Source organism: Rosa chinensis, chromosome 2 (genome assembly GCF_002994745.2).
Source record: "Rosa chinensis cultivar Old Blush chromosome 2, RchiOBHm-V2, whole genome shotgun sequence".
Lineage (NCBI taxonomy): Eukaryota > Viridiplantae > Streptophyta > Magnoliopsida > Rosales > Rosaceae > Rosa > Rosa chinensis.
In genome coordinates, this window is record NC_037089.1 from 65,561,953 (window position 1) to 65,578,979 (window position 17,027).

General features: G+C 38.5%; 1 long non-coding RNA gene across 1 annotated transcript; it reads left to right on the forward strand.

The window, feature by feature from the left end:
* The first annotated feature begins 13,672 nt into the window (after nucleotides 1–13,672).
* LOC121051822 lies at nucleotides 13,673–16,199 on the forward strand. Its single transcript, XR_005807120.1, has 3 exons — nucleotides 13,673–14,058; nucleotides 14,978–15,032; nucleotides 15,415–16,199. It is a non-coding gene; the product is annotated as an uncharacterized LOC121051822 (long non-coding RNA).
* The last annotated feature ends 828 nt before the right edge of the window (nucleotides 16,200–17,027 follow it).

A 17,027-nucleotide genomic window follows, 5' to 3' on the forward strand; every position in this document is an offset into this window, starting at 1 on the left:
GTTTCTTTCTCTTAATTACCACTCATCCTATTCTTGATCATCTCTCCCACCCCCAACACTGCCAACAATCTCTCAGGCCACCCAAATCACACATCATCGTAACATTCCAGTCTCAACATCGGTCAGGCTGATGCTCAGGCACAATGAATTCAAGATGATCATTCGCAGGTTGGAAACCTCCAGACTACTAGTAATTCCTATGATTTTCTATCGGTAATCCGACTCTGCCCTATCATTCTGTTGGTCCTCATTCTTGTTCCGTTGTTCTATCAGATTTGCTAAGTTAATTTCTTTGTTTATTAACCTACGGGGAAGAGACGATGATGTTCTCACTCTCACTGGAGCCTTGCCCATCCAGGCCGTCCACCATGGTGCCCTCATTCCCTTCAGCTGCCAATCTGCCGTTGTCACGCTCAGACAACCTTTTCATCATGCAGCAGGCTCCTAATTTGGCTGCTCCCCGTACCAATGGCCGCGGAAATGTCTGGCTCAATCTCAGTTTCAGAGAACAAATGTTAATGGATACAAAGCTTGATTGGAAATGTACAACTTCAACAAGAAGCTAGATGGGTGCTGGCCGGATAGATCACAAGTTTGTAGATTTCTCACTGATTAATTTGTGCCACCCTGTGTTTCAGTATTTCGATCTGTGTTCATATTAGACTACTAGTAGAGTAGTGGTAGTTGTTAAATTCCTTAATTACCAACAATGAAGACCTTGTTGAAATGCAGTCTTTATACCATCTGCTGAATAAAGTTAAGAAAGATTCTATATGATTGCATTACAATAATGCATGTCAACTTGAAATATATGTACCGTATTATCTGGCATGTAATTAGTGATAGCAACATCCCTTCGGAGGAGAAGTCGGTGATGGCGTCCACATGTATGTACTGCTTGTTTCAAAGTCTCAAATTAATCTTTTTTGTTTTTGTTTTTGAAAGGAGTTGATGTTATTAGATATTATGAAAGCAAGCTAGAGTCTAACATGCACTTACATAAGAATCCGGTGAAACCGGAGAATCTATCTAAGCTAGACCTGTAAATGGACCGGATTTTGATCTGGACCCGCTCCAAATCCGTGGCTATTGGACGGGTTTGGATCGAAAATTTTGATCCGTTGATCCGTTAATGATCCGAATCCGTTAACCCGTTTATTTAACCGATCAAATACGGATTTAGGTCGATCCTATCCGTTAATGATCCGGCCCGTTTTCGTAATAATAAAATATTATTATTTTTATTAATATATTATTATTTTTTTAAAATATAAAATATAAAATATGAAGAATTTCTAATACAAATTTTTTGCAGAAATCTAAGGGACAGTCCATCACTCAAGATTTCAAGAAGCATTAAGAATTTTGATAATGTAATTATACTTTTGATGATACTTTTCATGTTGTTTTAATATTTTATTAATATCTTATGAGGTATCATGATATAAATTTAATAGGGGAGTGAAATTTGCACCCCCCACATTACAACCTGCACCCCCTTCCTAATTTTTTAATATTTTCTGATGCCCTCTTATATTTGTTTCCCATATTACGCTTCTTCTCCAACCAACTCAAAGCTGCATCTCATCCTCTCAAACTCGTTTCTTCTCGTTGGCACACACACACACACAGGCCAATAGTAACAAGAACAACAAAACAAAAAGCTGTGGGAAGCTTTGCGGAAAGAGAGCATTTGCAGGGCCAAAGCTTCTGCAGCAATCGGAGAGGGGGCCAAAGCATTCGAAGCACAGTGAGACAGACGGATCGCCAAGCACAGTGAACGACGACGGAGGCCGAAACAATCAAAACACCCATCCATCAAAACTCAATCAAAACTGAAAACCAATTATATCAGCGAGTAGAGCCCAACGAGTAGAAGAAAATTCATACCTCGAACAGCCAAGAAGATCGCTGGAAAACTTGGGCCTATGGATGTGTATATGACGTATGTCTCTGTGGGGCTCCCGTAGTTGTAGAAGGTCGTGGCCTTTGATTAAAGTCCAACACTTGGACCCGTCAGACTTGACGATTTTGACGCCTGGGTTTCCTTCGAAATCGGGATTAAACGCGAAGAGATCGGCATCAGGAAAGAAATCGGGTTTCACCAGCCGTCGTAGTCTTAGTGATGAAAGTAGATGACGGAATCGCCGGACCAAGCGGACAACCAGCCACGCACACAGACCACCACACGCTTTCCGGGTTGTGAAGCTCGGAAGACGACGATGTCAGTATTAAGCTAGTGAAACTCGTTGTCCCAGGGACGAGAGCCATAAGAAGTGACGGCGACGAACTCGCCGAGAGATAAACTGTCGGACTGTAATCGACGGACCCGGGTGGAGTCAATCGGGTGGTTTTCTTTTCGTTCTGATCATCAAGCTCAGTGGAGTAGAGAGCAGACCAGCTCTTGAAAAGCCGATCGGGCTGTTCGTGAGCTGAGATGAGGTAGAGTTTGCCGTCCTTGATGATGGATCGGTCTTGGAGGAGGCTTCCGGGCACTGAATGCAGCAGTTGGGGATTTGGGATTCGATGACAGAGAGAGAGAGACTGAAGAAAAATGGTTGGAGAAGAAGGGTAATATGGGAAACAAATATAAGAAGGCATCAGAAAATATTAAAAAATTAAGAAGGGGTGCAAATTTTATTACTATTTAAAATTTTAAAATATTTGAAATTATAAACGGGTCGGATTAACGGATCGGGTATCCATTAATCAAGCGGATACGAATTTGGATCGAGCTATCAATGATCCGCCGGGTTAACGAAGCGGGTTTGGATCGATTTTTTTTTTAAGTAAACGAGTTTGGATTTAGGTCGATCCGATCCAAATCCAATCCATTTACAGGTCTAATCTAAGCCAATACTAAACTCATTAGAGTCTAAAGGGACGCTCGCCGGAAAGCAAGCCTACAACGAGCAAGAACAACCTCGCTATTCTAAGGCAAAATCATTCATCTAGTCTAATTTGCCAGCACGCCATTGTGGTACAAATAACAACTAGAAATATCCTAGAACAACACATAGAGATTACTCTAACCCTACAAGGCTTGTAACCAGATGTCTAATAGCAGAGATTTAGGAAAATACTAGCTCCTCCCCCTTAGGGTTGGAGCCAGCACTAACCTTAGCCTCTTCAGGAGCCAACAACTTCGGCAACAAGTTGGTCTTGCTCTTCTTGTCCAAAGCAACTATAGCAGACTCAACTAGCCCAAGCTGGAGAGGCCCAATGACCCAAGCCCACTTCTCAAACCTACTTAAATAGGCCCAAGAGAGATTAGGCCCATTTGATCCAAGCCCAGGCCCAGAGGCCCAAACCCAACCAAGGAAGCTGGCCTGAGCATCATGGCGCCGCCAGCCTGTCGCTGCTACCGTCTCCGCCCTGTATGGGGGTCGTCCACCCCAGGCAGCCATCCTCAGAAGCAGCACTGCACTACCACACTAGTGTCTACCGATCAGTAGACCTCCAACTCCAATTATCGATCGCCTCGACCTCGACTGCACCTAGACTAGATGAGAATCTGATCTGTTAATTCGCTAGCAATCGTCCAATGCCGCCGTGTTAGCCCTTCACCCAAACCCCAATCACGGCGATACCAGTTCGACGAACCTACGACTGATTTGCCTCGATTCACAGCACCAAGACCCGGCCACCAAGATTCTAGACAAGCGGATCCTTTCGAAACCTCTACCACCACCAAACAGACCCTGAGATCTGCCACGCACGACCAACGACGAGGGCTCGCCGGTGAAGACTACCACGCCGCCGCCACCCTCTGCTCAAAAACCCTAGGGCTCTGCTTTTTCTATCGCGATTGGACAACTCGTCTCAATTTGTATTTGTCTCAAATTAATCTCTTTTCAAACAAAAAAAAAAGTCTCAAATTAATCCGGATGATGACATTATAAGTTGGTATTTATATTCCCTTCCTGTTAAGAGGCGCAAAGAGGGTGACAAATTTGACCGAGCATATATACGGATATACCCTAAATTTTTGCTTGGATATATACGTTATGATCATCATGAAAAATAATATTGGAATTTCGATTGATTATTGATCTTATTTGACTGAATGATCTATCTTCCAGCTTAATGTTGACGTGCAATAATCAATAATAATATAGGAAGTTATTGTAGATGAGTTGTGACTTGTGGTAAGTTATAATTTTAATATTATAAAGATCATTGATCAAATTTTTACCAACACTTACATAACCCGGGGTTTAAAATAATAATATATGTAAGCTATAAGTTTAAAATAATAATAATATATAGGAAATTTCCCCGGGGTTTCTCAGGTTAGCTTATCCACCTGGAACTACTATGCAATCATTTTCCATCATGTTTGGGACAAGTCGCACGTTCTAGAATTAATGACAACCCAATCATGTTTACGTCAGTACGTGTACAGAGATTCCTTTCATGGATAGGATATTACTAAAATATTGGTGATGAAAAATGTACGTATGTAGTATAATAGTAGATTTCCACGCATCCTCAACTCCACCATTAACTATCTCTTCATATGTCTCTAACCTAGATTTAAAACCCTCAACAACTGTGGAAAAATTTGAACTTCATGTAGACTTGAAGCCTTGAAGGGTGTCGCTAACCTAGGTTACCGTAATTAAAATATGATATATATATATCGATGCAACAATCTGGTGAAGAATTTAATTATTACATCATTAATTATCATTCATGAATGTTGCAATATATTATTCTACATATATACGTACTTGCAAAGTAATAATATCGACTTGATTTGACGAAATGACAAAAGGGCACCATATTAACGCTAGTTAATTAAACCAAAGCCAATCAAATTAAGGTAGCGCTCAAGTTAAGTAGGTTCGACCAAACAAAGACAGAATTAGTTTAAAGTCTGATATAATTAAATCAAAAGAGCTCCATTAATTGTCTGTATAGACATGCCTTTAGTGCTCATAGCTAACATTCTAAAAATGTGCCGTTAGTTGTATATTGGCATTACAAATTCAAACCAATGTCTGCAAAAAAAAAAAAAAAAAAAAAAAATTCAAACCAATGAGCCTTCTTGACTCAGGAATGTCATAACATTCTGGCGTGCATGTGACGCTATCACCTCTTGGCCGGCTTTTTGTAAATCTTCTTGTATTTTTTTGATTGAATTAAACATTCTAGTATTATGAGGTGCCTTTGGGGTTTTTTTGGTGGAGATTGGTTAAAAGAGTGACGCATGCATTCTAACTTTCTTTCATTTTCGGGGTTTAATTTGTTTGTATTATGTTGTTTCTCGGCCTTCCCTCAAGAGCACAAAAATTCAAGGGGAGTGAAATTCACACTCCTAATTTTACAATCCACACATCATATTTTTTTTTTTTTTAGTATCTTAAGTTTTGTCTTTTTGTAGTGTGGATTGTAAAAATGTAATATTAAGATATTATAAAAAAAAAATAGAGTTTGAATTGTAAAAAAAAGAAATGTGGATTGTAAAATCAATCATGTGCTATGCAAAATGTGCTTGTCTACACCCTCTAAACCTATATCGTACTAATTGCGTTATGATTTTGAATTGGGGTTGGGTTAATAAAGACATGGGTGATGGGTATAATGAGCTTGGCAGTTGACTACAGTGAAATGTTTACAGAGAGTCACAAATGTATGAATAATATTATACTAGCAAAGCCCACACACTATGTGTGTTGAGATAAGTTAAAGGTTGTGGAAAAACTTTTCATACAACTAGCACGTTTTGTACTATTTCTTTTATTTTTGTTCTTTCGTTTTTTTATTTTACAATTTACTATATTATCCCTATTGATTAATTATATTTTATAGTTTTTAAATATATATAAGGGTTAAATTGGTAAAAACATTTAGTTTTGGAGAGCAACCTCTCTTCTCTTAATAATGGTATTAACATATAAGGGTTAAATTGATAAAAACTTTCAGTTTTAGCCATTATTAACATATAAGGGTTAAATTGATAAAAACTTTCAGTTTTAGAGAACAAGCTCTCTTCTCTTAATAATAGTATAGATAATATAAGCATTCTATTTTGAAACAGCTGAAATTTGTTTTTTGAGAAAATATTATAGGCTGAAATGTTTTCTGACACATTTGACGAAGTGGTGTTAGCTCAGTAGTTAGAGCACATACTCCCTAAGATCCAGTCACCATAGGGGTAGGAGTGAAATCTTTTTATCATCTTTATAAAAATAAAAAAAATATATTAAAAAAAAAAGTTCTTTGACACATTTGATTAGTGTAGGCCCCATGCGATCTCTTGTTAATGTGGGTCAATCATAACATATCCAGTATCTTAGGACTGATTAAAAGTCAATAACTAAAGGTTCTGTGGTTCATATGTGTGCTTTATCGCCAGCAAGGGTTGGTAGGATTGGCAAAAGCGAGGTTCTTGCCTTGGTCGGCACCCCCATCCAAGGTTTGAGCCCCAGAGTTGTCAATTTATCCCTTGTTGGTAGGTTGCTGAGTGCCGGGGTCTTACGGGGCCCATGTGAACGCTGGTGAAAAGTGCAAATTCACGGGTGTCTAAGTCTTCTCAAGGCTTGATTGCCGATACTTGCGGGTACTACCACCTGACCACTTTAGTGTGGTAGTGTGGGTTTTGAGACGTTGCGGGGTCTGTCTACTCCCAATTGTAACCAGCTCGGAGCCCAGATGTTAGTTGGGCTCCTGCCAAGGCATGCTTTGGGTAATCGGGGCATACGATAGATCATAAAGTTCCTGAGCCGGGAGGACCTGCCTCCCCCCTCCCAAATACTCTTTGCCAAAAAAAAAAAAAAAGGATGTCTGCTTTATCATACATGGTGCAAAAGTTTTGGGGCCTGAGCAAAGTTTTCACCTGAGCTTCCTAACCTTTTAATCAGATGAAGACACGTTTTATTGTTTAATCTAATGGTCTACAATTACTCTGCCACTCCTCACGTGTCCTTTTCCTCCGCAACTTTCTTTTCCTTCCCTTCCTCTGTCCTGTTCTTTTCCTTCTGTTCTTTGCTCTCTCCACCATCTGCACGGGTAAGGGATGCACTCCCTTGAATGGCACCCTCTTTCAATTAATCTTCATTGAAAGCCATCAGCGATTGACCCAGACAAGCACTGAATCAACCCAAAATGCTGACCCCAAATTTGAGGGATGAAGAACAAGCCCAGAAAAACAGGATAAAATCAACCAAAAATAATCAAACAAATTGAAGGATCTTGAATCATAGACGTACTGAAAATGTTACCTGGTGAGAGAAGCTTCAAAGAAGATCTTCTAGCAAATAAAACTGGGTCAAAATCATCGCAGAGCAAGACACAACGACCTTCACCAAATCCTGAGAAGAAAGCTCGATACCTATTCCAGTGAGTCTAGTCGTTAGGAATTGGCTGATGCATCTTCAGATTGAGATATATAAAATGTTCTCGTGTAGAGCAATCGCTAAAATTCTTTTTCCCAATGAACTCTTTGATTTTTTTTTTTTGGGTGAAGTTGAAATCTCGAATTAGGAATTGAAAACATCTAAACCACAAATGATTAAAGTTTTACTGAAAAGGAATCCCATATTATTTTCCTCGAAACAAAGAAAATTAAAGGATCTCAAATTTTCTTCCTATCTACCAGAGTGTTTCTTTATTTGTCAAGTCAAGTCATAATAAACCTTTTGCAATTTGATGTTACAAACAGTGGGATCGAATTCCTTCCATGCAATTTTGGCTTGTGAAGGCAAAGAACAAAAGGAAAAGAACAACAGGAGAGAGAAAGGGAAGGAAAAGAAAGTTGCGGAGGAAAAAGACACGTGAGGAGTGGTAGGAGTGGCAGAATAATTGTAGACCATTGGATTAAACAATAACACATGTCTTCATCTAATTAAAAGGTTAGGAAGCTCAGATGAAGACCTTCTCAGGAGAGGATCCTCTCCCAAAGTTTTGCACCCACTTTGGCTGTATTCATCGGCTGAACATTTCGGCTGTATAGCTGAGCACTTTGGACGAATACAGCAGAACACCTTGGACACTTTGGCTGTATTCTCAGCTGAACACTTTGGACACTTTGGCTGTATTCTCAGTTGAACAACACTTTGGACACGTACCTGTCATAAAAAAATAAAAATAAAAAAAACACTTTGGACACTTTGGATGTATTCTCAGCTGAACACTTTGGCTGTATCAGCTGCCCAATGACTTTGGAGACCATTGTGGCTCATGAGAAACACTTCTGAAATTTCCCGCACAGAGACTCGATCGAGAAGCCTAGCCTATAATACAATGGTTGACGATGTTTCATTTCATCGTTCGCCTCAAACACGTTAACATGGGTACCTCCTCCACATCTACTAGCATTCTCTTATCTTCCTTACTCATCCTCCTCCTGTTCCTAGTGATTATCTCTCCCAGCTCTGCCCAACAACCTCACGGGCTACCCACAGTCCGCCTAGTCCCACTACTAGAATTTACCCAATTGGTGTCGAACCACTTTTGTCACCTATTCTGAAAATTTCGTCACCCAAAAGTATGAGTGACGAAAAAAGTTCGTCACCAATTTCGTCACCTATACTGCGAGACCAATTCCTTTGGGTGACGAAATGCTAAGTTCGTCACCAAAATATGTTTTTGTGACAAAATGAGTTTGTCACCCAATCCCTGATATTTTGTCACCAATTCTCTTCCAAAATTTGACAGATTCCAAAAATTGGAGCCAAATTTTTTGGTAACCGCCAAATCTCACTCCATGGGTCACGTACTTCATTCCATCTCCATTTTGTATTTTTTATTATTTTTTAATTTCATTGGTTATTTGAAAATTTATTTCACATTCATCAGTTTTATAGCTTATTGCATGTTCTAGCATATATTTCAACTGAAATATCATATATTGCATTTCAAAGTACAAACTGAGAATATTCATGGATAAACAAAAATATGTTCCAAGTATCGGACATCAATTTACATCCAAAATGTGAAATGTGAAACTCCTAATACATTCTAATCATTTCCATCCTTCCCTTGCTCATTTTCATCAATATTACCATCCTCATCATGACGAGGATGGTGTCTTTGGGTCTCGAACTTGCAGCAATACTTTTTGGGCTACAATATCTGTCGACTGCATGTTATAAGAAGTTGATGCAAAGCCAAAGAAGCACAACTGTTTTGGGGACGAGAGAGAAAAAAACGATATGAACACAGCTAATATATATCACACAAAGAATGAACTTACTAGACATCATCATCATCTTCCTCTTTTGCATAGTGAGCCATCATATTCATCTTTGGAACTATATATCTACCTGGACTACAATGAACTCAGATAGAGCAATTTAATAATAATTAAGAGATCTTTGTGTTTCAAATTTGAAATAATTTGACAAGGGATTGGCGTCCACATATACACACATAGTAACCAGACAGAACATTGAAAACTTCCATTTGAAAAACCATATCAATACCCAAATTCAGTAAGTAATGTTTTCCAGTGACAACAACCACCATAATGATATCAGAACAATAGCAGTATTATAATACAATTATAATACACACGGGGATTAGCTATTACTTCACAACAGTAAGATGCACAAATAAGCCTCCAAAAGGACATGCATTGATTACTTTAAACAAGTTGGAATTTTCAAACAGAGTCCCAAAGACATATAACTACTGCATAGTAGGTAAATCAATGATTACTGTGGTTGGTCATGTAGACAGCAACACTGAATATCCTCAGCAATCTTTATTAAAAGGGAAAGCATGATTGACAAGGGATTTTCTGCAGATAATAATTTGCTCATGTCATATAAATTATGGATAAAGACAGAGCATAAGATCTAAGTGAGTATAGGCATTGCAGGGAACCTGTGAAACTGACCTGGGATCTCCAAGTTTTCCTCTTCCAGTAACATCCACTCGAAAGAGAGAAATCACCGAATCCATAACCTGAAACATGAGCATATTAATCAATAATCATCCAGGTCTATTTGTATTATAAGAGAGGTTTGGATGGCAAAAGTCTTTACCAGAAGCTTAATGGCTCTTTAGCCATTTTTGCAGCTAGACCAAAAAGCAGATTATACTGATACTCATATGTATATGCCTGAGCATAAACAATCTTGCAGTCACAGAAAAAGAAAATAACATGGTTAGTAGCAGTAATTGTATCACTAGTTCAACTGATATAATATGGAAAAGTAGCAGCTTTTGTCGAGGACAGCTCCTGGGTCCAAGCCAAATCTTTCAGCTATTGGTACAAGTCTTTCAGGTTTACTGGAAGTGCACTTAGTTAGGAAGAACACATCCATCAAACCAGGTGGAAATTGTCTAAGATAATTTTTAGCCATCATTTATTACACTATAACTATAGGAAATGTTAAACGGGACAGACAAGACAAGGATACAAAGTTCCTTCTGTATCGATGTAAGCAGCCTTTCCATTCCCTCCATGCATATGAGTAGGAAGCTGCAAAGAAGCAGGGAAGCTTAGTCAGCAAGGCTTGATAATGTTTGAATCAAAATGCAATTGCATGCAATAGTTTTAATCTTAAGGATTAGTACTGGCATTCAACATCAGATAGAATTGACAGTGGAATAGTATGAAAACTGGAATTATCACTTGGTTGGTTTCCCAATCTACCCTGAGAAGAAGCATATATGAGTCCTTAGTAATTGTACTCTATGATACTCAATCACAGAAAATTTTAAAATTGACATTGTAACTCTGCTCAAATGCCATTATTCTTTTAGTTAGTGAAAGACCACTACAGCGATGCCTATATTTCCCGGTATGCTAAGACATGCATATGGAGAGGCAAAGCTAAGTAGAAACACAGTGTATGTGCAAGCTGTGTTTTCCCTGACTTGAAATCAGGTGTTTATTTTGGTCAGTAGACAAGTAGACACAATCAAACAGAAAATTCATGTTCAAATCAAGCAATAGACCAAAAAAATGCATCAAATAAAGTCTGCTATGTGCTCACCTAAATTTGCCAAAGGCTTATGTGATTGCGATAGTTTCAATCCCACCTGAAATCAAATAACACACAATTAAATTAGACAAAATAGTTAGAAGAATAGAGTATTTATATTCAACAACTAAGAGAGCAAGATTACCGCCTAATAGTTCATCAAGGGCTTGGCTTCCAGTTATAATGCGCACAAGATTTTTCTCTATACACAAAAAAAAATTCAACTTGAATTCTCAGCACATTGAACATTACCGTTTTAAAGAAAAGTGTTGTTCTTAATCTGAATAGTTGTTGATCGGATCGATTTGTGTGCTTGTGGAGGAAACGGAGTCGGAGGACATGAACATCAAAAACCCAAATGAAGGCTCATCGGAAGAAGGCCAGAAGAGGACTTGTTTCGACTGCGGTACCTCCAACAGCCCCTTGTGGAGAGCCGGTTGGTGCAAGAGGCGGAGGGCGAGAGCAGCGCCATGGCTCCATGGCGAGAGGAGGGAGAGGTCGAGATCGGAGACGGAGGTGAAGCAGATTTGATAACTGTGCCGATTTGATACCCAACCCTATATATCCATAGAAATTGGAATCCAATTTGAACCCAAAACCGAAAATTAAGCAGAACAACTGAAGATGGTCAATACCTTGGAAAGAACAGAAGCAGAGAGCTCCTGGTGCTCGGTCTGTAATTCCAGGTTAGAGATCTACATAATAGCCGAGATTCTCAAAGTTTTGTGGTGAAAAGAAGAAGAGTGAGGCGAAACTGAGAGGGTGAGAGTGAGAGTAATCGAGATCGAAACTGAAAGTTTATGGGTTTCAATTGTAAAGATACTAACCTCGAATTTGAGATTGAGAGACGAAGATTGTTTAGGTTCTAGGTTTTGGGGCCTGTGGGAAACTCGAGTGTTTGGTGGTGGTAGGGATAAGGTTCGGTAAGAGAGGAGAGAGGAGAGAGGAGAGAGTATTTAATTTAAACTTGGCCTTCAGTAGCAGAAAATTTCGACACTAATTGTAGATGCTCCGTCACAAACATAGGAGCAACAATGTTTGTCTAAAGGACGAAATCATTGGTGACGAACTTAAAATGTTTGTGACCCTTTGCCACTATAGGTGACATATTTGAAGTTTGTCACCTATAAATTCGTGACTAAAAGGATATTTTCTTGTAGTGTCCTCAATACTCCAGTTCCACAAGCTTCTACTGCGGCGACTCAGGTTCAGGTTCAGACTCACCAGACTAGTTCCTATGATATTCTATCAACTGTATTGGTCCTCGTTCTCATTCTCTCAGCTTTGCTCAAGTTGATTAATTTGCTTAAGAGACAAGAGGTCGTCACTTCCGCTCCGCCGCTACCAATCCACCATGCGGCCTTTCTTCTCCAGCAACCTGCCACTGCCAATCAACCCCTGTCACAGTACCAGCACAATCTTTTCATCATGCAGCAGGCTCCTTTGGCTGCTCCCCATCCCCATAATGCCCTCCTCAATCTCAGTTTCAGGGAAAACATATCCATCGAGGCCGATGATGATGGTGTTGGCTGTTGGGATTTATCTCGTATCTCTAGCTAGTAAGTAGGCAGTTGCATGCTTGTATCGCATGAAAATTAGCTAGCTTTGTTATTTCACTTTTTTTTATTTTTTCAACATCTGTTTCTTGTTCCTAGCTAGCTTTCTGTATGTGCCTGTAAGAATGTAAGATATGTACGTAGCATCACGTATATATGGACCATATATATATACATATATATATATATATATATGTATGTTTGAATAAGGTGCGTATGCATGTGTGTATGTATATATATATATATATATATATATATATATATATATATGAATAAGATGCGTATGCATGTGTTGGTTTTCGTTTCATCTTCATCAGATATTCTTTTTGGAATGGTTTTTCATTTTCAGATTAATGATTGGACTTCATGACATGACTCTTGGTTAATTCGTAGGGAAGGAGGGTGAATATTAATCCTCAGACTCGATTAAGGATTCCTACTTAGTATACAAAGAAATAAAACATGTCGTTCTTGATAAAGAAAAAAAAATGATTTTACAGAACTAACCTCAGAAAGAAACTAGCATCCGCTGTGTCACTCACAAAGGATGAATCTAGTAGTCAATTAATTTATCCTCTGGAAGGAGTAAGGACAACGTATAAGTCAACCACACCCTATCCAATTACACCGTTACTTGGACAAAAGGTCATACGACGTTGTCTTCTCCATCCAGTTGGGAATTTGGTTCTCCTCCGATTTCCACTGTTTCTCTCGCCGATCTGTCATTCTCTCTCTCGAATTCTTAAATTGTTGTTGATTTTGTTTTTTAGTTTAATTGGGAGGTCGGGGGTTGTTTCGATTACAGGATTGGATTCATTGGGTTTCTGGCAATTTTTTGTCGGGAGTTTTCGATAAAACCCAAAAAAGATTGGTAATTGGATGGTGAATTGCTGCTGGGGTTGAGAAAGAGTTCATACTTGAATAGTGATTTGAATGTGAAGTATGGGCACTTGGATATATATTTTTTTTTTTTTACGCTTGCGTCAGATTACTACTGAGAATATTTTAGCTCAGATAATTGCTGTTGATTATGAAAAAGAAAAATTATTTCTTGATTGGGAATTATTTCTTACTGGGTAGAAAAATTGTGATTGGGAATGATTTCCTTTGGGAAAGTTTTGATCGAGGTTAATTGATACCTTGTTAAGATATAATTGGTGGGATTAAGAATCTGAATTGAATTGATAGTTTATGATATTGTAATAATGTTGGGAGATAGAGATATGGCGACATTCTGAATTCTGGAGTATGAAAGATAAGGTAGATTGTTCAAAGAAAGACTAACAAACAGGAGAAATTGGACTGAGATGCTTATTTCTTGAACTAAACGTGACATGTTTTATTCCATGCTCAGTGTAATTAATAGTGGTTCTACTCTGTGTGTCGAATTCAGTTCTAATGTGTTATTCTTGTCTATGTTTATCAGAGAATTGATAATAACATTTGGGACCAAAGAAGTTAAACATTGAATAGGGGCTTTATTTGCTACCTTTTTAAGATATTGGGAGATGGCAGAGAAATCATGCATCAAGCGCCTACAGAACGAATATAGAGCACTGTGTAAGGTGTGCCTTCTATTGCTACTGAACCAGTTGTCCATTATCTGGTATAGACTGATAGTTGTCCGTATCATTTACATCCTTTGAGTACTTCTTGTTTAGCCACTATGTATTTGTCATGTTTCACTTAAATATCAGTAAGTGGTTCTGTTATCTCTTGGTCCTGTTAACGATCAACTGTAGTTACAATAACTTGTTGTATAGTAAATCTTCTTTTGTTTTCTTTTAGCTTGTTTCTGGATTGTATTGTCTTATGTGCTGATGCAGAGAGGATGGCGGCTCAATTTGAACAACAGTTAGACCGTGCTAAAGGAGGAAAACGAAAAGTGACTAGTAGACAGGAAACAGCTCGGTGTCCGATTGGGACGTACCTTACCTTTCCGGAAAGGGAATCGCGCCAGAAACAAGACTCATAGCTATGCTATGAGCTGTAGCATTTTTCGGGCTTTCGGGATCGTTTAGGGCCTCAAAACGGCATTTTTCTATTTTACCCGTTTTTGGTTTTCTTAGTTATTTTTGGATTGTTTTCGTTTTTATCCATGGGCCTTAGGGTTTCGTTGTTAGTCGCCCTAGGGTACTTTTCTCTTATTTATGCAGCCGCAAGCGGCTGCAGAACGGATCTTTCATCTTTTAATCAATATAATAGAGATTTTCTCTTTTATCTCTGGTGGACTCCAGAATCTTTTGCTTAGGTTTATTGCTGGTAAACCTAGTTATCAATCCGACTGCGTCATGTGCTATCCATTGCTCTAAGTCTTGTATTGTTGAAAGAACTGTTTTGTATTGATTTTCTTATTAGATTTCATAAGTAAGGAAATTATATGTGCATTAATTTAATAATGATACCTCCTGGTAGCCTAGAACGTAACTTTCTTACATTTATGTCGTCTGGATGGTGCTAATTGTGTTTTTTGCGGATGTGTAGGAACCAGTTTCTCATGTTGTGGTCCGTCCTTCCCCAAATGACATTCTTGAGTGGCGTAAGTTAACTGACAACTGGCTTCCTTTAAAGTCGAGTAGATTTCTTTGTGATGTTAAATTATCAGTTACGACCACACTTCTCTTAAAGAAGAGGGCTTCCAGTACTATTTTGGTTATTCTTTATATAAGCAAGAGTTTCCGTCTCTGACTATTCTTACATTTGATGAGGAGTATAGAATGTGGAACTTACACTGAACAGGATTTGTTAAAGCACTGAACAAGATTTTTTCAGTTTGGGTTTTTGCTCAGTGGAAAACGGGATTTTGGGTAGCCAAGTTCTTTTTTTAATGTGGATGGGTACCATTTTATACATATGGTACATACCTGCTAATGATAGTTGATAATAAATCAACAACAGAGTGAATAATTTCAATGTACCAGGAAATATACAACAAAGGAGGAAGAAATTTTGGGTTTCTTAGCCTTGATCCTCTCGGTTGTATACCATTCTCAAGAGCACTGTGAAGGGACAAAAAGATGGATGCTTTGAAGAGGTTACACCGTATGTAAAACTCCACAATGAAGAACTTCCCAAACTTCTTCAGAAGCTGGAAACTGAAATCAAGGTATTCGGATACTCACTTTCCAACTATAATGAGTTTCTGAGTGATGGGATCAATAACCCTTCAAAATATGGTAACTTTTCATTTTCTTGGTTGTGTGTGTTTTTCAACTTTTTTATATGCATATTATTTACCTCTTGTCAGTTATTGGGATCTAGTGCTAAGACTGCTATCTAATTGCCATCATATTATAGCTCTTGTTTGAGAAGGTTAACTTTTGTTTTTTTGGGTGGGGGAGAGAGAATTATGGTTTTGTGGGGAAGGTTGCATGTTGTGGAAGTGGTCCGTATAGAGAAACTTTCAGCTGCGGAGGCCAGAGAGGTATTAAAGAGTGACATATGCCCGAATGCAAGTGAATATGTCTTCTTTGACTCTAGTCATTAACAGAAAGGATCAGTTAGCAATTTGCTACGCTATTCTGGAGTGGAACTCCCAATTTCATTGCTCCCTTATAGTGTCCAGGCACTATTCGAATGAAATTAACCGTGTGTGTGTCCTAATATGTAGTTACTAGATAGAGATTACCGATATAGGAGCTGTATTGGTAATGTAGACTGTTTGTTACGATATATATTGTACTAGCACTAGGCCTTTCCATCTTCACCACATTGGAATGGATTTGTGATCGATCATTTACGAAGTGTATATACTCCGCATACATGTTATAAGGATATTAAGAAATTTTAATAAAAGTCCATGCCTTTTTCATTCATCAATGGTTGATGCACCCACAATTGTATAACATTAATAGCTAAACTAGTTATAATCGATCGATCATCACACTTTTGATTTTAATTTGCTTCACATGCGAATTCGATGGCAAATCCTCTATTACACCCCATATATTTTAGGATAGGGTCAAACTAAATGCATTCAGTAAATATCTAATAACACCCAGCCTTCGTATATTTTGCTATAAATTTCCAATTTTACCCATAAAATTTCAATGTTAAATTTCATAAAAAAAATCAAAATTAAAGCACCGCTAATTAGCCTGTTGATGCTAGCTAGCCGGACGATGGCTCCTTCCCTCATCTGACTGCTCTTTCTCTCTCTCCCCCTCTCCCGCTCCCTCCGCCCCCCACCCCCCTCCCTCTACGCTTCCCCTCTCTACTCCTTAATTTGATTTGCGAGGTTTGCTATAGTTGGTAGGCTGATGTTTTAATAACAGACAAGTAATCTGCTGAGGAGTTGATTGTACTTGGTTGGCTCTTCCTCGAGAATGAATTAGATGCATGTAAGCATGTATTAGATCCATGAGAAACAATTAATCTGGTTGAGACCTGAGGATTTTGAATACATGGGTGATGGGTGTATGTTAACAAATGCGTGCCATGTGTGGGCATATTGATCTGCGAGTTCATCAATCCCCTTAAGAATCACAACTACTTTTATCTTCTAATGGATTAGCCAACTGGCTAGAGCCTCCAA